Source organism: Schistocerca gregaria, chromosome 5 (genome assembly GCF_023897955.1).
Source record: "Schistocerca gregaria isolate iqSchGreg1 chromosome 5, iqSchGreg1.2, whole genome shotgun sequence".
NCBI classification, from domain to species: Eukaryota; Metazoa; Arthropoda; class Insecta; order Orthoptera; family Acrididae; genus Schistocerca; species Schistocerca gregaria.
In genome coordinates, this window is record NC_064924.1 from 338,015,824 (window position 1) to 338,039,388 (window position 23,565).

A 23,565-nucleotide genomic window follows, 5' to 3' on the forward strand; every position below is an offset into this window, starting at 1 on the left:
TGACATTGAACCTAATACCACCGCCTTTGGTTCCGCGCCAGGATGATCAGCAAGTACTGTAGTGGATGCCTACTGCCGATTCCGACACCGCCAACTGCATGGAACGTCACCTCATTAATGGTCTATTACTGAGCAATAAATGTTTGGTTTATTAATGATGTGTTAAGAACGTCCGACGTATGTCTTATGTACACCGACTCACGAAGCTGCTTTTTAACTATGTCCTGGTGAGTTGCTACTCATTGCAGTTGACACGGTCATTAGACTGTTGTCATGTTTGATGATTTGGGTGGCTTCCCTTAACAATTGGCTAATTAGGTGGGCCAAGGTAACTCTATTACGTAGTTGCTCTCACTCAGTGCGTACTCTATCGTGTCCGATTTTTGCACCCACCCCAAATTGCATTACCATTTACGTTCGATGATCATAGTTTTGGTGGATCGTCCGGTCATTCAACATAGATTGTTTCACATATAGATAGTATTTGGTATAATCTCGACATCGCGAATTTGCCCTTACGTCCTTTGCCGACATGAGGCATTCTCTGTTCTTAGTCGATTTGTAAATTATCTTGACGCTGTGTTCGCACTTTATACAGCCGATTCTCTCGATCAACCTGGCAGCCTCCTGTGGTGAAACAACCTGAGAATTATTATTAAGGAAACTTTAGCCGAAGACACAGAGACGGACGTCATCAGATAATACGTCAACAAATGGCCACGAGAGACAGATAAATAACTTTTTACATATTTTCGGAAACCTCAAATTCCAAGGCTTTGCACTTTAACACCAAGGTTGGTAGGTACCTGCTATCATTTTAGGACAAAAATGATGTTTTCGATAAGAACGTGAGTACCATGTACCGGTGTCTCTATAGCAGGCTTCCCAAACTTTTCGTCCGGTGGAACGCTTTGAAAATCCTGGTACTTTGACGGAACACCTTTTTTATTCTAAAAATTAATAAAACTATTACAAATTTAGAAACACATGTTTTATTTCGTGAAAAATTAAGTTTAAATCAGAATTAACAAAACAGAAATGATATAATACTTTAAAATAATTAGTGTGGTCAAAATGTGTAAAAAAAGCCAGGTTATTAATATAGTTTTGCGAAGCACTTATTCACTTCCCGCCGAAGACCACTGCCCCGCAAAACACAGTTTGGGAACCTCTGCTGTATACGTGTTATAACCAGATACGTGTTACAGGCTTTGTGGTCAACCTTGTATCTGTACTCTATACATCAGCATTTTACAACATGGTACAAAGTGAGAACAATGTCGAGGTAGCGTCTCAGTACACTCTTCCATGTTCTCCATATATTGCACATCTTTTCACACGCTCTTAGGTTCTTTATGAGGGAAGCTCAATTTGGTAGTAAATTAAAAATATCCCTTGGTATTTACGTCATGATTTTAGTGGTACATCATGACTAAATACCTCTACGTTGTTCAGAGCAAATCGTGTAGTTTGCCTCTCCTCCCTCGCCCCCCAACCACGCTATTTATTATTACTTCAGCAAAATACGAATGTTTCACATAATGACTTCATACAACCCTGGCAGCTTCCATCTCGTTTTTAATCGTGATTCTTGCCAGTGAAATAAATTTAATGATCTTCAGGGCTGTGTTCCTATGACTCTGCAATATTATACTGAGGCGATTTCTCTGGATCCGTTGACTCTTTACTGTCAATATCACTTCTTCTTGAATGAGGTTTGCCGGTTTTGAAACTCACGACTGTGTAAGTTGCAGGATAATATTCGTATGCTATAAGAACTATCGAGATACTAAACTAGTTAAAGTGCTTCTGCTGAGAGCCTCTGGGGTATTTGAATCACGTTAATAGTAATGTCTCAATGATTTGGATGTCATATTACAGTTAACGATAGCTAGCTGGTATAATTGCTATAGAATAATGTCCTCGCTATCAGAAAGTAGTTTCTTCAGTGACTGAATATTTGACAAAGTATGATAATTTTCTTGGACGTGCAATGATAACGTATAAATATGATAATAACCAAACGGTGTTGCAAAAATAAAGTAAAAAACGTGAGATATGTTGTTAAGTAGATCCCCTGTTGTTCTAAGTACCAATCAACATCATCATAAACTGCTGGAGGAGAAAATATAAAATACACTCCTGGAAATGGAAAAAATGAACACATTGACACCGGTGTGTCAGACCCACCATACTTGCTCCGGACACTGCGAGAGGGCTGTACAAGCAATGATCACACGCACGGCACAGCGGACACACCAGGAACCGCGGTGTTGGCCGTCGAATGGCGCTAGCTGCGCAGCATTTGTGCACCGCCGCCGTCAGTGTCAGCCACTTTGCCGTGGCATACGGAGCTCCATCGCAGTCTTTAACACTGGTAGCATGCCGCGACAGCGTGGACGTGAACCGTATGTGCAGTTGACGGACTTTGAGCGAGGGCGTATAGTGGGCATGCGGGAGGCCGGGTGGACGTACCGCCGAATTGCTCAACACGTGGGGCGTGAGGTCTCCACAGTACATCGATGTTGTCGCCAGTGGTCGGCGGAAGGTGCACGTGCCCGTCGACCTGGGACCGGACCGTAGCGACGCACGGATGCACGCCAAGACCGTAGGATCCTACGCAGTGCCGTAGGGGACCGCACCGCCACTTCCCAGCAAATTAGGGACACTGTTGCTTCTGGGGTATCGGCGAGGACCATTCGCAACCGTCTCCATGGAGCTGGGCTACGGTCCCACACACCGTTAGGCCGTCTTCCGCTCACGCCCCAACATCTTGCAGCCCGCCTCCAGTGGTGTCGCGACAGGCGTGAATGGAAGGACGAATGGAGACGTGTCGTCTTCAGCGATGAGAGTCGCTTCTACCTTGGTGTCAATGATGGTCGTATGCGTGTTTGGCGCCGTGCAGGTGAGCGCCACAATCAGGACTGCATACGACCAAGGCACACAGGGCCAACACCCGGCATCATGGTGTCGGGAGCGATCTCCTAAACTGGCCGTACACCTCTGGTGATCGTCGAGGTGACACTGAATAGTGCACGGTACATCCAAACCGTCATCGAACCCATCGTTCTACCATTCCTAGACCGGCAAGGGAACTTGCTGTTCCAACAGGACAATGCACGTCCGCATGTATCCCGTGCCACCCAACGTGCTATAGAAGGTGTAAGTCAACTACCCTGGCCAGGAAGATCTCCGGATCTGTCCCCCATCGAGCATGTTTGGGACTGGATGAAGCGTCGTCTCACGCGGTCTGCACGTCCAGCACGAACGCTGTTCCAACTGAGGCGCCAGGTGGAAATGGCATGGCAAGCTGTTCCACAGGACTACATCCAGCATCTCTACGATCGTCTCCATGGGAGAATAGCAGCCTGCATTGCTGCGAAAGGTGGATATACACTGTACTAGTGCCGACATTGTGCATGCTCTGTTGCCTGTGTCTATGTGCCTGTGGTTCTGTTAGTGTGATCATGTGATGTATCTGACCCCAGGAATGTGTCAATAAAGTTTCCCCTTCCTGGGACAATGAATTCACGGTGTTCTTATTTCATTTTCCAGGAGTGTACAACAGACCTACGTAAAATGAAATATTGAACATACGTTTACAAGATGGAATGAATAAAACAGAGCAAATTGCATTACAATAATAAAATTCTGCTCTCCTTCGAACTAAAATAAAATAATGTTAAAGACATTTCATTTCAGGTGGGTACATTATCGAAAATATAAACGTGATTTAATTTCTTTAAAAGTAAAATGAAGTCTTCTAATGCAATTTCTTCCTCGCCGTTGTTTTCATTTCTAGAACGAAGTGTGGTACCTGTTATGATAGTACTGTAGAATACCATTCCACAGAGAGCCAAAAACGAGACACGGAACACATAACGTGCGAAAAAGCTAAATTTTTGTTATAACGTGTTATGACAGTAACACGATAACATTGTTGAATGCATTATATGCGCAGCGCAAAACATGTAACCGTAAAAATTTGAATTCTAATGCTTTTATCACGTGTTTTAGGATAACTGAACTATTTCACGGAAACTCCATCGTAGGTAATATCGACCCTTCTCAGACGGTGCTTAACGAAGTTTCGTGAATGTTACATGCCTACTAACTTATTAAGGGTACAAACATAAATGTTTTCTTCAACAAATGAACTTGAATCTCATTGCTCTGAAGCCAGATAAACTACATAAATTTTAAAATGGTTAATCGCCTACTAACGGCTTCTGAATATCGTTTGAAATCTGAGCGGTACTGGTAAGTTACCATAAGGTCATCAACTGGAAACAGCATGACAAAGATTTCCACGCTAGTTCACACACCGACAGTCTCTTCATATCACCATCAATTCTGTACCCTATTTGTACCTGAATATGTCAACCAATCTGTTGTTTCAGTCAAGTTGTGTCATAAGTGTCTGTTCTGAGCAAATTGATTCGGTATTTCATTATTGCTTATTCACTCCATCCATATATTTTGCGGCATCACTCTGCAGCACTACATTCTAAAAACTTCTATGTTCTGCTGGTCTGAACTGTTTATCGTCCACGGTTTCCTTCCATGCTATACTACGCTCCAGAAAAATAATTTCGGAAAAGGCTTCCTAACACTTAAATTTATCTTTCTCAGAAAGGCATATCTTCTTATTCACTATCTCTGTTTTATATCCTCTTTACTTGGGCAACCACCAGCTCTTTTTCTACTCTAATAACAAAAACTTTCATCCAGTTTTACTCAGTTCCTAATTTAATACCCTCAGTATATCCTGGTTCAGTTCTACTACACCTCGTTACGTTTGCTTTACTTTTGTAGCTATTCACCAAATAAATTGTTTTCAAGAGACTATCCACTCTGTTCACTTACTTCCAAATTCTTGGGCCCCTCTGACACAGTTAAAACATCATCTCCCAACCTTAAGAATTTTGTCTTTTCTTCTTAACATATAACCACTGCCTTTAAAATTTGTCATTGGTTCATAAACTGCTTGATCGATTCACAGGTTGATTAACACAAGGGATGAAGCATGACACTATCTTACTCCATTCTCAGCTGCTGTACTTCTTTCACGTACATCAACACTTAGAACATACGGTCATTTCCATACGTGGTGTGGATAACATTCTGCTTGTCTTGTAACTTCAAAATTTAAAAGAGTGTATTTAAGTTACTATTTTCCAAAGTATTACGGTCTCGTAGGACTATAGATATTTTCTCCAATTATTATAAGCTGTGAATCTGAAGATAGGCAAATTTACCAAATCGTATACGGATTCGCGTCTCTTAACTGCAGATATCTCTAACATCGAAGTTTGATTTATACATACAGTTTTTCTCGAAACTGCCAGTTGATCACAAATATCTCCGTTTATTGTTTCCAGAGGTATTTATTCAGTGCCCGAAACAGGGGCCACACATTGACGTAAATTCCTATTAGTAAACATATGATGTTGCAACACAATATACATACCAATACAGTGAAATCAAAGAAATTATTGTAAATGAGTAGTGAGACAAATATAGCTCTCACTGGCTAACTTCTTTCTAATTCTGATTGTTAAACGAGAAACTACAGCAATAACCTGGTACAGATTTCTTGACACACTATCAAAGACACACTTCACTACAGAAGAGACACTGTTTGCTGTGACACACAGTCAATGTGTTTGTCCAGACAGTGATTGCAAAAATATTTCAGGTCATTCATCCACAAAATGTACTTCAAGACAGCGTGTTGCATAACCCTCGTCAATCTGTGATTTCCCTGTTGCCCAATGTGGAACAGTATGATCCTTATAGCTCGTCATCTTAATCTTCGGTTAGTGTTTTTCGATATTACTGCATTTACCCACCTGCCTTATAAGGGAAGAGTCGTAATGGCTGTTGCAGAAACACATCTCAAGTAATATGTAGGAAGATTTATAATTTGTACTGGAATCACCACGAAATTCGCATCGAAATGTGGACCATAGATTAACAAACACTCCACAGCCTCATGGATTATGTGACTAGTAATTACGAACACAGTTCATGTATTTTAAAACTTACTCATTGCTGTGCTCAATCGCTTTCTATAGCCTAATAAAATATTTTTGTGGCCGAGTGGGGAAGAACAAGTCATTTTTACATAACCTCTAACAGTCTCCTCGTCTATGCCTTAAAGGCCCAACGGATGTCAGCCCAATGCCGTGTCATACGCTCCTGTGAAGCGTCATTTGGATGCTTTATGGAGGGGCATGTAGTCTGCAGACCACACGAGCTGGCTATTTTGCCTAATTTCCAGATTTTGGAGCCATTACCTCTCAGTCAAGTAGCCTTCAGTTGCCACCACGAGGCTGAGTGCACCCTGTATCAGTTCTACACCCGAGGAAAAATCCCTGGTAGGAGCGGGAATCGAATTCACGTCCTCCGCATGCCAGCCACTACGCTGACCACTCAGCTACAGAATCGGATCCTATCTCCTTGAGGAAGATGGTAATTGTGGTCGACTATTTCTTCCTTTCTGCATTGATAATGACACTTCAGTTTAAATGTCATTCAGTATATACCTGCAAAAAAACAATTCGAGGTTCTGTACAAACACGAGGCCTGGAAATTAATAATGGAAGCTGTATTTTTCCTACACTCCTGCTGTCCTCTTTTTAAACAACAGCAGTTAACATCTTTGTGACATAATAAATCGGTTTAACGTGAGTGAATCATAGGTATGGATACTGAAAGAAGGTGCTGAACTGATTTCAATTCTTTTAGTTGTTTCCGTTGCTAATCCTATGATTCCTCATTCCATTCGTTGGACAGCTGTCATCTCCATTTCGGCATAAGTGTTACATTCTGCATCACCAAAGGTCAGCAGGGTCTTCCGAGGTTAAACGACGTTTCAGCTATTCTCTTCCGACAGTATCCTTTAAATTACGGTTTTCAGCAATGTCTCGTATTTTAAAATATGCTCTTTCATTCTACCTGTTCGACTCAGTATGTCCTATAGTAGACAGTTTCCTTGTTGACTTACTGCAAGCCGCCATACCTTAGTAGATCAGTTCATAAGATCTACAACAACGTCCTGTAACAGCACATTAGAAAAGCTTCTATTTGTTCCATTTCTGACGTGTGTATTATGTGACTTTGCGTCCATAACGTATTACGCTCAAAAGAACACTTCGCGAAACATTTACTAGTCTCTAGGTTTGTATTTTGTAACGTTAGCAGGTTTTTTTCTTGTAGATCCCTTCCTTACTATTCTGTTCTATATGTGAGATATATATCCTCCTTATTTACAACATGTAGCACACAGATATTAGCGGTAATTGTAGGGCACTATCAAAAGAATGATGTACATACTGCTTATTCCTGTCGTAAGTTTATCTCTGTGTCGTACAATATTTAAATTACTCTACTGTTACTCACGATTCTCATATGGAGGCAAATAGATTTAGCTTGTGCTTATTAGGTGCACACTCAGTTAATGAACTTATAAATATGTGTGGACTATTTCAGATGCACTATTACAAGCTAAAAGTCCAAAAGGAAAGGCATTTTTTAAGACAAACGTTGATAGTAACATTGGTAGTAACGTAATTTCTGTATGTAACCTCTCTCAACCTGTGTGCACTTGGTTCGTCCCATGACAGACTTCTCAGTTCCGTGGTTTGTGACCTTGTATGCATAGCGTCACCTCAACAACCTCATCTTTCGACAAAACTTGGAACCTGCAATTAGTATTTCATCGAATAAAAATTGCGGATAAAAATAATTTGAAGCTGTTACTGGACACAGCGGTGGGTGCTCCAGCAGCCAAAATCTGTAATTGTTGTATTCCCAGCTGTATGAGGGCAGGCATTATCTACAAAGCTATTTACACTCTTTGAATGTTTCCTTCTGTTCTTCATTTTAGTTTTGGGTTTCAAGTTTCGCAGTAGCTCACATTAAATATCGTCATTAATTTTTTATCCCTTTACGAGAGTAACGAGTGAAGATTACATTTCCCAATACACTACCATAATCAAAAATGCTGTAGACCTTTGGCTTTTTAACTTATCCCTGAGAGCGATGAAGGATGTTTCCGCAGCCTGTACTGTGGTTTCTATAATTGGGTTCACACCTGAGCCACTGTTTCTATACGACTGAGAAAGTCTTCTGTTTCCTCCCTGAAAGCGCTTAAAATGTTATTTCGACGTTTCCAAATAATCTCTTTGGTGTCTGTCTGTCGACTGACGACATACCCATCGAGAACAAACTTTTAAATAATATTAAGGAATCGTGCGCATTTACAAACGCTGAACTGTGGTTAGTGTTCTATTCCTGTGCCATACCGTCAATTCTCGCATGACGACCATCACAGATCATTGGCTCACCTCTTTCGATGGTCCTGACCATAGTGGATAGCCAACCTGACAGCTTTTCATTGTCGACTGGCGGACGTCCACTCAGGAAGCGATTTATCAGGTAGTGAATTTTTCGTTGACTGAGATAGCTATCATCATATTGCAGCTTCACTTGCGGATAATATCAGCAGTTTCAGTACCTCTGGGGGTACAGAATACGTATGACTCTATTCCTTTCTTCCTCGGTTCGTAAATAAAGAAAGGCAATCAATAGAAAATCTCTAGGATATTCAGCAATAGAGCAGTTCATTACACAGACTCATGTAACAATAATTGTTTGAGGTACGTCGTTATCAAGTTAGATCTGTAATCTTATGGAGTAGATAAAAATTGCCTTTATTTATTGACCTGCCCACATAAATAAAGGATGGAGCAAATAAAAGTGGTCAAGTGAACAGATCTCCAGGGTATAAAGTAACACAGCAAAGGAAAGGAAATACAATACCACTCTGACTACTAGAGATGTTGAAAGTGACCACCATTAATGTCTTGGTGCTTTTGAGCCCTGGTCAGCAAGCTGCTGGAGACGGATGGAAGGTGGAAGCGCTGCAGTATTATGCGAAATGTTATGCTGCAGTTCTGGAAGGCTATGAGGGTTGTTAGGGCACACTTTAAACTTGATGGCTTCCCACACAAGAGTAATGGCATACTGACGATTCAGGTTAGCTGGATGGCCAGTTAAGTCAGCGACCAGACTGACTTCTGTAAAGAATTCTGTCATGCATGAGGTGTGCGTAAATGTGTTCCAAATTTCGACCTGCTCTATGGGCAGTTGCTCCAACCTTTTGGACGTAACTGTAGTGCTTTTCCTCGTCCATTAATGCTGCCACAAATGGTTTGAAAATGTATCCATTCGTCTGATCAACTTTAATTTGCCCCACCCTGTACTTTTGGCAAAAAGTACTTCTGGCAAAAAGTGAAACATACGGAAGGTACAGTCAACATAACTGAGTACCCGCACACACCGATGGTGGGTATGTAAAAGATCAGAGTTGAAGTTAATTGTAACATAGCAGCCAGCAGAGCATTAGTGTTATACGTGTTTAGGGCCGTTGCCAGGCCTAGTAGGGTATGTAAGGGATGCGAAGGGACGATAAGTAGTCAGTGTTAAAGACGCGAGATGTACTCGTGACTGGCTTGGTATTGCGTTCAGCAATGGGTGGCAGTTCTGCACAACCCCGAATAACCATCATCAGGGAGTATGGTGGTAACTTGGGAAGAGTTCACACTTTTCCAATGTTTTGGTGAGACACAACGCTGTTAGTCCTGTTATCATTGTGTGGGGAGACACCGGCTAAGACAGAGGTCACGAGTGACTGAGGGAAAGCTAACGGCGCAACGGTAGTTAACGGGCATGCTCTGTGTTCGTGGTTACATCTCATGTGCCAGAATCGTTGTCCTTTTTCAACAGGAAAAATCTTGTCCAAACGTGGCACGTGTCTCTACGAACTGTCATCATAATGTTCAACTACTCCCAAACATCCGTGGCCGACAGAACATGCATGGGATCAGCTCGGTTGTAAACTCAGCTTCATTGCCTTTATCAAGGATATCAGAGACCATGTACAACTGTTGTAGGTCAACCTGACTTAATAGAAAATCCAATGGCTTTACGAATCCCTTGCGAAGCGAATGCATGCATCCAGATTGAAGGAGATGCATCGTCATACTGACAAGTGGACTCAAGATATTTAGGTATTAATAAATTTTACACAGTTCTATGACCATTGAAATAACCTCACATAACGTTTCTGCCCGTCAAGTTACCATTTAGTTGGCTCCTCTCCTTCTCAGTGGTTCACATTCCATCTAGCAGTTTTTTTACTGTGCCATCACTGATGTCTTCTCACTATGGACGAACGCAGATCTCTCTACATATTTGCGTGTGAGTGTGCCTGCATGTGTATGTGTGTGTGTGTGTGTGTGTGTGTGTGTGTGTGTGATTTGCAGGCATATTCCTGAGCAAGTGTGTGTGATTGTCTGTGATTGTGTGGGTGCAGATGTGTGTGCTCGCTAGAACACTTCTGCTCTTTTAAAAGGGGTTGGATCAGTGTACGGGATGTCAGAGCGTGAGTACTTGCTGCGGAGGGAGTAGGAGCCAGCGAGCGGAGCTGCCACTCTCGCCTGGGACACTTGTCGCGGGCAATTGCCGACACGCTCACTGCGCCGGCCAATTATCCGGCGGCACGCCGTGCAACATCTGGGGTGCCAACTGTCATGTCGCTGTCGGAGAAGCAGCAGAAGCCGCCGTCCCTCACGGTATCGACAGCTGACTGTTTGCGTTTGCAGAAGTGAGTTTCAGTTTCCTAATTAGTGTTAGTTGCCCTGAAGAAATAAAGGGATATACTGTACCTTCGACGACAGTACTGCAAAACTATTTTGGAAGTTTTAAAGCAACACAGCTGTCATAAAAAAGGAGAAAATAGAAAGACAGCTCGAGCATACTATCTGTGACGATACAGTAATGCTGTCTCTTACGACAGTGAGTGCTTAATGTTTGAGAAATATATTGAAATTTTTACGTTTAACCGAAGCTCGTTGTATGAAGAGTTCCTGAGCGTTACAGTTAGAAAAATACATGATGAAATTAGCAAGTGGCTTTTGGTACTACAATGTACATAATTCAGTTCAGAGATATGTCCCCTCTCACAGTACCAAGGGGTCTAGCCGTTCTGGGCGTCGACTCAAACAGAGTTTGGATGGACATGCCGGCTTGTTTCACTGTATGCCGGAGTTCGTCGGGTAGCTAGGAAGTGGTGATGTGCCAGTTTCTACATCTACATTCACATCCATACTCCACAAGCCACCTGAAGGTGTATGGCGGAGGGTACCTTGAGTATCTCTATCGGTTCTCCCTTCTATTCCAGTCTCGTATTGTTCGTGGAAAGAAGGATTGTAGGTATGCCTCTGTGTGGGCTCTAATCTATCTGATTTTATCCTCATGGTCCCTTCGCGAGATATACGTAGTAGGGAGCAATATACTGCTTGCCTCCTCGGTGAAGGTATGTTCTCGAAACCTCAACAAAAGCCCTTACCAAACTACTGAGTGGCTCTCCTGCATAGTCTTCCACTGGAGTTTATCTATCATCTCCGCAACGCTTTCGCGATTACTAAATGATCCCGTAACGAAGCGCTCTTCTCTCCGTTGGATCTTCTCTATATCTTCTATCAACCCTATCTGGTACGGATCCCACACTGCTGAGCAGTATTCAAGCAGTGGGCGAAAAAGCGTACTGTAACCTACTTCCTTTGTGTTCGGATTGCATTTCCTTAGGATTCTTCCAATGAATCTCAATCTGGCATCTGATTTACCGACGATCACTTTATATGATCATTCCATTTTAAATCACTCCTAATGCGTACTCCCAGATAATTTATGGAATTAACTGCTTCCAGTTGCTCACCTGCTATTTTGTAGCTATTTGGTAAGGGATTTTTCTTTCTATGTATTCGCAGCACGTCACACTTGTCTACATTGAGATTCATTTGCCATTCCCTGCACCATGCGTCAATTCGCAGAAGATACTCCTGTATTTCTCTGTGTATATGACCAGATGTTTTCAATGGGTGAGAGGTCAGTGGAATAGGCTGGCCAGGCCATCATCCGAGATAGGTGAGGGCAGCAGAGGTACCATGGAGCCGTCCCTTTTTGATGGATAGTGACAGCCAACAGCCGTAATATATCAGAAATGTAAAGGCTGATGGTAAATGTAGTTGTTATTCGAACCACATGTGATCGACTTTGAACTCAACGGCACCTCACATCGTCATACCCGATGCTTGACCTCTATTGCGATGGCAAATGCAAATTGGCAAATTATTTCACCTCGAAGTCTCCACATACGTGTTTGCCTCTTGCCATGTTGTTTGAAGAGCAGAATAGTCTGAAAATACGACGTGGTGCTGCTTTCACATCAAATCAGTAGGAGCACCTCGTTGGGCTGCTACGTTATTGGAAACTGCATATATGCTTGCCGTGCGGACAACCCATGGTGCACCTGACGTCGTCGCACCGTTCTTGTGCATATTTGTATTGCTTCACGAAAGCCATTTTGTGACTCAATATACCTGATGTTGCTGTACGATTCTGGACAGCGGAATGAGCAATACCTCATTCCTCTTGATGGCTAGTACCACCTGGACACTGAAATCCTGCATGATACTTACGTTCTCGCTCGGTGCCTATAGCTTCATGAAGTTTCGATAGATTTGACGTTATATTTATCTTTCATAACAACGTCTGTAACGAAGGGGCGTACGAAGCAGAGAGCTAAGTTTCTTTTGTCAGAAAAGCAGAACATGGAAGATATTCCCAGGCACTTGAAAAAAGTCTACAGAGAACTAAGAGAACTAGCAGTGAATAGAATCACGGTGAGTCGTTGGGCAAGACGTCTGTCATTATCGCAACAAGATAACGGAAACATGCCTCACCTCCTGCATGCCAGCCGTCTGTACACACCTCAGAAAATGAAAGAAACAACTTCAGACTGCTTGTCGCCACGAAAATGCAAACGGACCTCACCTTCTCCATGATAACACAGGGCTTGAAACAAGTCTGCGCACTCGATAGGAGTTAAAAAATCTTCGTTGTACAGTTCTCCCCCATTAGCTCTATTCTCCGGATCTCGCACCTTTCGACGTCCATGTATTTGCCGCAATGAAGGATACACCTCGGGGGGAGCATTATGTGGATGAATTCCAGATTATCGACGCAGCAAGACGTTGCCTCCAACGTCGACCATTAGGATGGTACCATGCGGGCGTACATGTCCTACCAGTAAGGTTGCGCAAGTCTGTCACATTGAACGGTGCTTTGATTAAATAATAGGGTTACGTAGCCAAAATACTGGAAAATAATATGGTGTACTGGAATCCTGCTTTCAGAGAAAACTGTGTTGTGCTTATTGTTGAGCGCCCCTCGTATAAACCAAACTTTCCTTCTGTTGTGTGTATACTTTGTCACTATTAATATTAAATTATGACGTTTGTAATGAATAGAAAAAATATCTGAACACATAACGTAATCTGAGAATATACTGTGTGATTTTTGCCGCCGTTGTACCTGAAGGCAAAATCCTTCAGGGTGTGAGGCTACGTCAAGTTCCACTCAAATTTCATCTAACGATCGACCTTTCAACCCCTCTGTTGGAATCTTCTTCAGGATATTCTGATATGAACTCGCAATTTGTCTTTGACAGCGTTCAACTCACCGTGAACATTAGAAGATGCTGGAGAACTTACCTGCACAGCGCTCGAAACGTGTAGAAGAAACTGAAGAGGAAATGAAGCTGCCTAGGAACCTTGAACATCTCGCTTTCATTTTATGATTTACTGGTTGATATATGGGATGTACGGAATTTTAACGTAGCATAGAAAACACTGCACGGAAGTCCCTCTTTGATAAAGAGGCAAAAGTGTGCCAATGGAAATGCTGAAGGGAACGAGAAGGCCGCACCAACACAGAAATAAAGAAGAAAAGAAAAAGTTAAGAAAGTTATCAGCAATCAGCCATCGCAGTCAGCACAGCCCAACTTGGTTGCAAGGAAAAAGCGTTAGTCTTACAATGGATTATTACTTCATATGGTTAATAGCACCGCTTGTAAAGGCGTGGAATGGTTAAACAGTGCCCCCTCCTGTATTTAATTAGAAGTAGAGCCATGTGTGAACTTTTTAAACGGTGACGCTAAAACCATGTAATATTCCATGACCCTGTCAAAGCGCTCCGCATCGTAGACTCCAAGCAATTCACTCTCTCTTACGTACTGTTAACCAATGGGGCACAATTTATTGTGTGTTAAGTTAGCAATATAGTTAAATTTGCGAATACATACAGATTGTTGGTGGCGCAAGGTACGGTACCTGTGAGAGGTTTGTGGCCTGAATCCTAAAATTATCTTATTTCATAATTCTAATGGAAAGGGTGTCAAATTTTCTTAACAAAACTGTCGCAGATTTGTGTTTTGTTCAGAAACAATTAAACTATAGTGTCTAGTCAGCGGGCGCAGACGGCTGAAAACTGTTTAAATTTCATTTTCTGTTATACGAGTATGTGTAATTATTAGTTCTTTACGTAAAATCATTGGCCTTTACACTGTATGCAGAAACAATACTTGAGTAAATAACGTGGGAATAACCAACGGAAAGATACTAAAATGCCACTGAATTTCGTTAAAACTACCACTTCGTGTATCTGTCACAGTTGTCATTGAGTAAAGCGATTGGAATACGATGTACTGTTACTAAGTGTCTTCATAGCACCACTCAATGCTACTGTTTTACACTAATGAGACAAAAGTAAGGGTATAGCTATATGCACGTATTCAGATGGCTGTAGTATTGCGTATAGTAGGTATAAAATGCCAGTGCAGTGGCAGAGCTCTCTTTTGTACTCAGGAGATTCATGTGAAAAGGTGAACCGACATGATAAACTCCAACCACGGACAATGCAGCAGCCGACCGTTTTCTGTTAACGACCGAGTGCAATGGCGTTTCAGTACATTCGTCAGTACTACGAAAATGTGATACTGCGTGAAATAGCCACAGATATCGACGTGGGACGTGCGAAGAAAGTATCCGTCAGGACAGTACAGCGACATTTGGCGTTAATTTGTTATGGCAGCCGACGACCAACACTAGGGCCTTTGCTTACAGCACGATATCGGCTGCAGCGACACTGCTTTGCTCGCCACTATATGGGTTGAGTCCTAGACGAATGTAAAACGTGGCGTGGTCAGATGAGTTTCCAAGTTCAGTTGATAAGAGCTGACGGTAGGGATCGAGTATGGTCCAGACCCCCACAATGCCATGGACCCAAGTTGACGAGAACTGCTAGAAAATGGTTTTGAAAATCACTAGAGCGAATGATTTGGCCAACCAGATCGCCCAACATGAATACCATAGAACATTTATCGTATATAATCAAGAGGTCATTTCGTGCACAAAATCCTGCACCGTCAACACTTTCGCAATTATGAGCGGCTGTACAGGCAGCATGCTCACTATTTCTGCTGGTGGCATACAACGACTTATTAAGCCCACGCCACGTTGAGTTGCTGCACTACGCCGGGCAAGATGAGGTCCGACGCGATATTAGGAGGTTTCCCATGACGTTTATCACTTTAGTGTGCACTTAGGTGCCTCCGATGTATGCTTAATGATTTCTGGCTCTTGACGTCAGAAACTATCATTCAAAATACCACTTCTTTTCTTTTTACAGTTTCACCAAAATACGAGGGCTGTACGGAAAACAATGCCTCCACCGTCGTTGATTGTGTTTGGAGGGGAATATTGTAATGTACCAAACGCAGAAATAATCCTTAGAATGTAATCATTAATTAGCAATATTCACTCTTCTACATTAAATGAAATGTGAAATGTCGTGTGGCTAGGGCCTCACATCGTTTAGACCGTTCAAATGGTGCTAGCCTTTCGAGTTGACGCCACTTCGGCGACTTGCGTGTCGATGAGGATGAGATGATGATGATTAGGACATAACAACAACCAGTCTCAAAGCGGAGAACATCTCAGACCCAGCCGTTAATCGAACCTGTGCCCTTTGGGATGAAATTCCGTCGTGCTGACCACTTTTTTTTATCTCATTTGGTTCATTATTGTTCGCTGCATTTGTTCGGAGCAGACGTCCTATGACTTCTGTTCAAGTTAATCGTCGAGCCATTTCCTCAGGTATTTTTTTTATTACAGAGGGCAGCTAACCCTCTGACCGAACACGCTGAGCTACCGTTCCGGTACCACTCAGCTACCGGGGCGGACACTTTTCCCCATAATCTCCAGCTAATTGGATACATTTCTGGAAATGAAGAACAAGTTTTCTGAAGCCTTCACTGAAGAAGTCAACATTCCGTTTCCGCAACCATAGTCTCACAGTTATCTTAACGTCTTCATCAGAAGCCTAATGATGTCCCCACAGATCGTCTTTCATTGTCGGGAACAGATGGAGGTCAGACGGTTCTAAATCTGGACCGTATGGAGGATGCCTTCCGGTGGTGAGATTAAGTCTGCGAAGATCTGCTGTGGTGGCACATGAAGTGTGCGGTTTGGTATTGTGCAATAATGTGACCCCCACGTTCTTGAAATGCCGATTGTGCTTGCAGTTTCTCTATGAGTGATACGACGATCGTCCTGAATCAATCTGTCAACATTTTGCTTGTGAAACTCGGTGGTTGCTGTCACAGGACGTCCAACTCTCTGTTTGTCACACAGTTCAGATGTTCCTGCCTCAACATCTTTGAACTTACTTCCCCAACGACGCACAGTACTCACATCAACACAATCACCATAAACTGCTTTCGTTCTCTAATGTATCTCTCTTGGTGCTGACACTCTATGCTGTCAAGAATTCAATGACTCCACGTTGCCTTAATCATATTGACCGACCGTCTGCGCATGGTTCTGTTCTTTACACTGTAACAACAAACCGTTCAGTGCTAAAACTTTCCACCAACTGGAGCTATAGATAAGAGGCTATGGAACAAACCAGTACCTGCTATATACCAATGCTGCTAACTGTTGAAGAGTTACAAAGGTGGGGGCATTAATTTTCAGTCAAACATCGTAACTCATTGCTAGACTGATGCTTTAATGAAAGCTATATGACACTATCCACACTCCTGCTTTTGTCTATGACTGTCGACGTTAGTCCCACATATGCACTCATTCACATTTACATGAGAAGAGATACAAATATAGAATTACAATGACGTACATGATGCGCAGATAAACTGTTTCTCTAGATTCTACTGAATAGTTGTATAGCAGTATAGTTATCTTACTTTTTAGTGTGTGGAAATAGGAGTGTGCCAATCAAAGTGATTTAGAAACATTTTCTGAACAATTTGTAGTCTGTATACCAGTTTAAATGAAGTCTGCAAGATGTACTTTCTGCCAAAACGTTGGTACTATGTATATCGTATCGAATATATCCGTGAAGCTCCGTTTTTGTTAAACATATGTCTGAATCTCAACTATTGCACAAAGATGTATTTACAAACTATTCTAAGAACATATTATAATATCCATCACATAAGAAGATAAATTAATTGTTCATTGGAGTACTTCATAGTCAAGAATTATGCTCTCACATTAGTCACTGCAGCGAGATCTAACTGAGAGAACCTTTGATTCCGTATCGAAAACAAAGTAAATTAAGTATAACTATTATTCTTTTGCATAACATGGCTTAATTTTCAGAGTCTTTCACATTCGTCGATTAATGTTCGCACAAAGATTCTGCTATGAGATAAACGTTCACTGCATTATAAAAACAATGTACGGTAACAGGGATGAGTAACTGCAGTGCTTCCTTAGCTCATCTGCGATGCAACTGCTGCAACTGACAACTGGTTATCTACGGTAGAAAGGAATGATGCTGAGCGCTGTCTTTCAATAAAAAAATTAATTTTAAAAAGTATCAAAACGATTTCTACTATCACTTTGATTATCTGTAACGTGGTAGAATTCTCATTGTAGGACTTGTGACAACTTTACAGATGGTAACACTGTATTTTATGCACATAGCAATGGATGCCCACGTAACAGTGTATCTGAATTCGGTGGTATCACATTATTAATGATTCGCTTTTAAGTTAACACAGGCCTTGATTATGAAACGCAATGCATTGAAAATAAGTAATCAGTTCACAGTTCAAATAGTTTAAATAAGAAAAGATCACTAAACAATCACACCAATGTTTGTATTAATAATGTAGTTCACAGTCCCTCCTCAAAAACAATATATATATATATATATATATATATATATATATATATATATATATATATATACCTGATAGCTGTGCAATACAATGCCGCATCGATTTTACCATTCTCTTACCATCTTTTACGAAGATGAATTGCTTTTACTCGTATTTTGATGTCTTGATTCTTTTGTTCTCCTGCACAGATGTCTTTGTGAATTGGAGTTCTTGGGAATCTCGGTTCTTATTTTCTTGCAGTTTGATATTTCACCGAAGAAAAGTCACAAGACGGACAGGATTCCTCACTTGTATCTCCTCCTCTTCGTTGAAATATCAGCATAATACTTTTTCTCAAAATTTAATGTCTTACTGCAAGAACGCTGCAGCAATAATTCCTTCGGGGCTTCTGGATCCTGCCCGCCTCTGCATGCTTCAGCTGCGTCCTCAGTCTCCATGCTGCATTTCTCTTCTCTTCTTAAAACCTTCCGGCTTCCACCACAACGAAATTCCTTCCTTTTCCTCTTTTGACTACTTAAATGGCATTTCCTGTCCGGTTGTCATTACACTACCGACTCCCAGAATGCACTAACTCCTTTCACTTGTCGGCTCCTCATTAACACAAACACAGCACAGAATAATACCTTACCAGACCAAAGCCTTTCTACGTACAAATTTCTAAGCTCAAAGTACATAAAAAATAGCAGTATGTTAACAGAACAAAATATTTAGCTACCTTTACATTTCAACACGAAATATCGTAAAGAATTAAGGGTGTACAAAATCCATAAAACCATCCTTACATGTTTAGCGAAACATTAAATTGTACTACGTTGTCTGTGTCGAAGAAAATGTGTGCTCACTGTTAGTTGCACAATGTTGTATTAGATTTTGAATTTCATGAAAACATAAAAAGTAATCCTTAAGTATTTTAATTACGTTAGTAACATTCAACAAGCATTCATAAAACATGATTAGATTGTGTTTAGCTTTCTATTGTTTTTAATGTTTTGGCAGTGTATTTTTATTTTCACGAGTTTGGCATTATGGGATATCTATTTTTGAAAGTTCACCTCAGATTACCTTGTGCTACGTGACACGTTACTTTACGCAATACATTCTACTATATTTTTGTAATCAACAACGTGGGACATTGGTTTTCTGGTTAACTAGTGTCTCACAGTGAAGGACATAATAAATATTACAGGTACAAACAGAGTCAATAATTTTTTAATGAGCCAATTAATGAAGCGGTTTAATTAATAATTAAAATTTAAGTTCCGTTTTCACAGTTTCTTTACTGATAAAAAGTATATTCAAACTGATGACTCCAATTTTACTTTGCTACTACTCGTAACTTTTGTGGGAACTAACAGGAACTATTTACGGTCCATATTGTTTTATGTACTGATCATGTTTTGTGACAGACTCAGTTTGCCTAAACTTATCACTGGTAAACCAATAAATGTCGAAATTTTATAAAATAGTGGTTTGGACCAAATTTTTTAATTTTTCGACTTAGCTGGGATTGACTATTCAACGATGATCTGTAAATTATCTCTGCGCGCCTAAAACGTTTTACATGTAAGAAACATGCTTTATTTGACTGACACCGCAGGTGCACACTAAACGCCTGATACGTTCACGATGTGCAGCATGCAGTGCTACTTTATTTATATCTGTTGATAACTGTTGTGTGGTCGACAATGGTAATTATGTGAAAGTATTTTTATTTCGTGTGTAAAATAAAAACATATTTTTGCATAAAAAGTAGTTGTGGAATACCTGCCCTTTTCATTAAGAAGCGTTAAATATATACTCAGAATGCAATTATCCGACTCAGAATTAACTGCCGTTTAGTTTTATTTCAAGCAGATGGTTGATTCTCATTTCTCGTTTGCTGAGTTTGCAACTTCTGCCTTCGATGTTCACTCTTATTATGGAATTCATCTGTCGTCATTTCTGCAGTATTATGTGTATTCTGTGCATTGCTCCCCCATTTAAGTATCTTTACATTTTTAATGTTCATGTTTTAATGGTTTTACAGTCGAATATATAGTGATTTGGATTTACATTATGTTAACATACGCTTAAAACTTTCACATTAGGTTAACCTCCGTTAGACATAACTAAAGGTTATATGTCACACGTATCCTGGTTAATGATTCTTTATAAGAGAGACCATGGTTGGCAAATAAATTATATCGAACTGGAAAAGGATCACTCCTGTGACTTTTATACTCAAAGTAATCGAAGGTAATGTATCGGTCGGTACACTTCCATCAGAAACTTAATTACTATTTATAAATGGAAAATAGTGATGAGAAGACTACAGTACACTGTTCAGCATTGTTAGCCGCTCTAGTGTTAAACCACCAAATAATTAGTAACAAAGTGTCAGTATCTGAAGCCCTGCGAAATACGAGTGTAGCTAAAATAATACTCAATAAAGGAAATTGGTTAAAGCAGGAAACTGACTGCAGTGTGATGTTGTGGGGAAATTTCAGTGTATATAGACTGATGGTAGAATAATGGTAAATAGACGCAAAGCTTTTTATGCAGAAGACAAGAGAGTCAAACCCAATGAGGCAGTAACTGAAACTGAATGGACCACCAGATTCACCTCCAGATGTAACTGAAAACGTTAGGAAAAACCTAAGCTCGCTGGTACACAGGTTCCGCGAGTATATGGTCATAATTGTAGAACACTGTAATCATTGAACGAAAAATGGGAAAATTACAGTTTTATAGGTGGACATCTAAGAAATGAGATTGACACGATGTTCAAAATGGCTAAGCAGGAATGGCTAGAGGGAAAATGTAAGGATGAAGCAGCATATATCACTAGGGGTAAGATGGATACTGCCTACAGGAAAATTAAAGAGGCATTTGGAGGAAAGAGAACCACCTGTGTGAATATCAAGAGCTCAAATGGAAAACCAGTCCTAAGCAAAGAAGAATAAGCAGAAAGGTGGAAGGAGTATACAGAGGGTCTATATAGGGGAGATGTACTTTTGGTATATATTAAGGAAAGGGATGAAGACGTGGAAGATAAGGAGGGAGATATGATACTGCGTGAAAAATTTGACAAAGCACTGAAAGAATTGACTCGAAACAAGGCTCGGGAGTAGATAACATTCCGTTAGAGCTACTGATAGCCTTGGGAGACCCACCCATGACAAAAATTTTCCATCTGATGAGCAAGATTTATGAGACTGGCGAAATAACCTCATACTTTAAAAAGACAATAATAATCGCATTTATAAAGAAATCTGGTTCTGACAGGTGTGAAAATTACCGAACTATCAGTTTATTAATTCACGGCTGCAAAATGCTAACACGAATCTTTTACAGAAGAATGGAAAAACTGGTAGAAGCCGACATCGAGGAACATCAGTTTGGGTTCAGGTGAAAAGCAGGAACGCGCGAGGCGGTACTGAGCTTACGACTTTTCATAGAATACAGGTTGCGAAATGTAAACTACGTTTCTAGTATTAGAGTAAGCTTTTGACCATGTTGACTGGAATACTCTCTTTCAAATTTTAAAAGTGCCAGGGATAAAATATAGCAAGCGAATGGACAATAGCTTGAAAGTAAATATAAGATACCCATCAACGAAAGCAAAACGTGGATAATGGAATGTAGCTGAATTAAACAGGTGATGCTGAAGGAACTAGATTCGGAAACGAAACACTTAAAGTAGTAAATGAGTAGGGACGATATAAAATATACACTGGTTATGGCAAGAAAAGCGTTTAAGAAGAATAAAAATTTGTAACATCGAGAATAGATTTAAGCGTGAGGAAGTCCTTTTGGAAGGCATTTGTCGGGAATTCTCTCGGAAATTATTTGTCTGGAATGTACTCATATATGGAAGTGAAACATGGATCATAAACAATTTAGATAAGAAGAGAACAGAAGCTTTTGAAATGTGGTGCTACAGAAGAATGCTGGAAATTAAATTGGTGGATCACGTAACTAATGAGGAGGTACTGAATAGAGTTGGGGAGAAGAAAAATTTATGGTACAACCTAACTACAAGAAGGGATCGGTTGGTAGGACACATTCTGACGCATCAATGTATCACCAACCTAGTACTGGTGGGAGACCACGAGGTGGATATAGTAACCAGATTCGGAGGGGTGTACGTTGCAGTAGTTACTCGGAGATGAAGACGCTTGCTCAGGATACAGTAGTGTGGAGAGTTACATCAAACCGTTCTTTGGACTGAAGACCACAACAGCAACAGATGGTGGCCATGACCAGACATCCTGCGAATCATTAGAAAGTGCCTTCTCTGAGAGTTACATAGAACAGATTTTTCGGAAGCCTACACATGATAATGAAAATATATTGGTCTAATAGCTGCAAAGAGAGATCACCTCATTCAGGAAATACACCACATTCAGGGAATACACGTGGAGGAAGAAATGAACAAACAATGAGAAATCTGTTGCTACAATGATAACCGCGTACAATGGGCAACTATAAAAAGAAAATGTCTTATATGTTCAAAAAAATAATTAGTGACGCAATACTGTAGTAACTCAATAGGTAACACGAGACTTTCAGTTGTGGGAAGGGCATGTACAAAAACGGTCACTAACGGCTGGAGGAATAGTTGATCGTGGGCTTAACTGAGTGACAGTTCCACTATATCTTTCTCCCACAAGTGAATGTGTCGTGATTGTCCTGAAAGTGGTGATCTCTCTTTGTTGTTATTACACTTCTAGAGGAAAACAGACTATTTCATAAGAGATGAAAAACAACGTAGAGGTCTGTAAATAAGATGGTGTCGAGTGAAACACGTTTGGGTTGCAAGAAGCCAATGCGTGAAATGTCCTATGACTACTGTGGCAGAATATTATCGAGCGGTCTCTCAGGAAAATCAAAGAAATTCTATTCATGTGCAAAGGCTGTTAGTGTTACCAATGTTAGTGTCCAGACATAAATGTATGAGATGAAAAGCCCTCTGCCGGAAGTGTTAATGTGCTTTGGAGAATATCAATGTCGATGTAGGTAGGAACTCAGGAACTGACGCAGGGTAGCAAAGCAAATGCAGATCGGCCAAATTTCATTTCCTAATGTTTCTTTAAGAATGTAAATCCACGGATATTTTCCCAATGTAATCCTCAAGCCACTGTAAAGATGAGTGGTGTCTAGATCAGTATCACTAAATCCGAAATTAATCATAGCTCAAGGCCCAATAGCTCTACCCAGCACGAATTGATCTCCTGCGCCACCCTGTTTATGTCAGAGTAGCACTAGTAATCTGAGTCTTCAGTTATTTGCAGGATGCACTCCATTTCTGCGTCTTCCTCTATACCTTTTACTCTCTAAAAATCTCTCTAGGAACATGGTCCTTAACCCCTGAAGTCTATCATACTGATCCTTCCTCTTGTCAGCGTTTCCCATATATTTCTTTCTTCACCGATTTTGCAGAGATCCTCCTCATTACTGATCGTATGGGTACA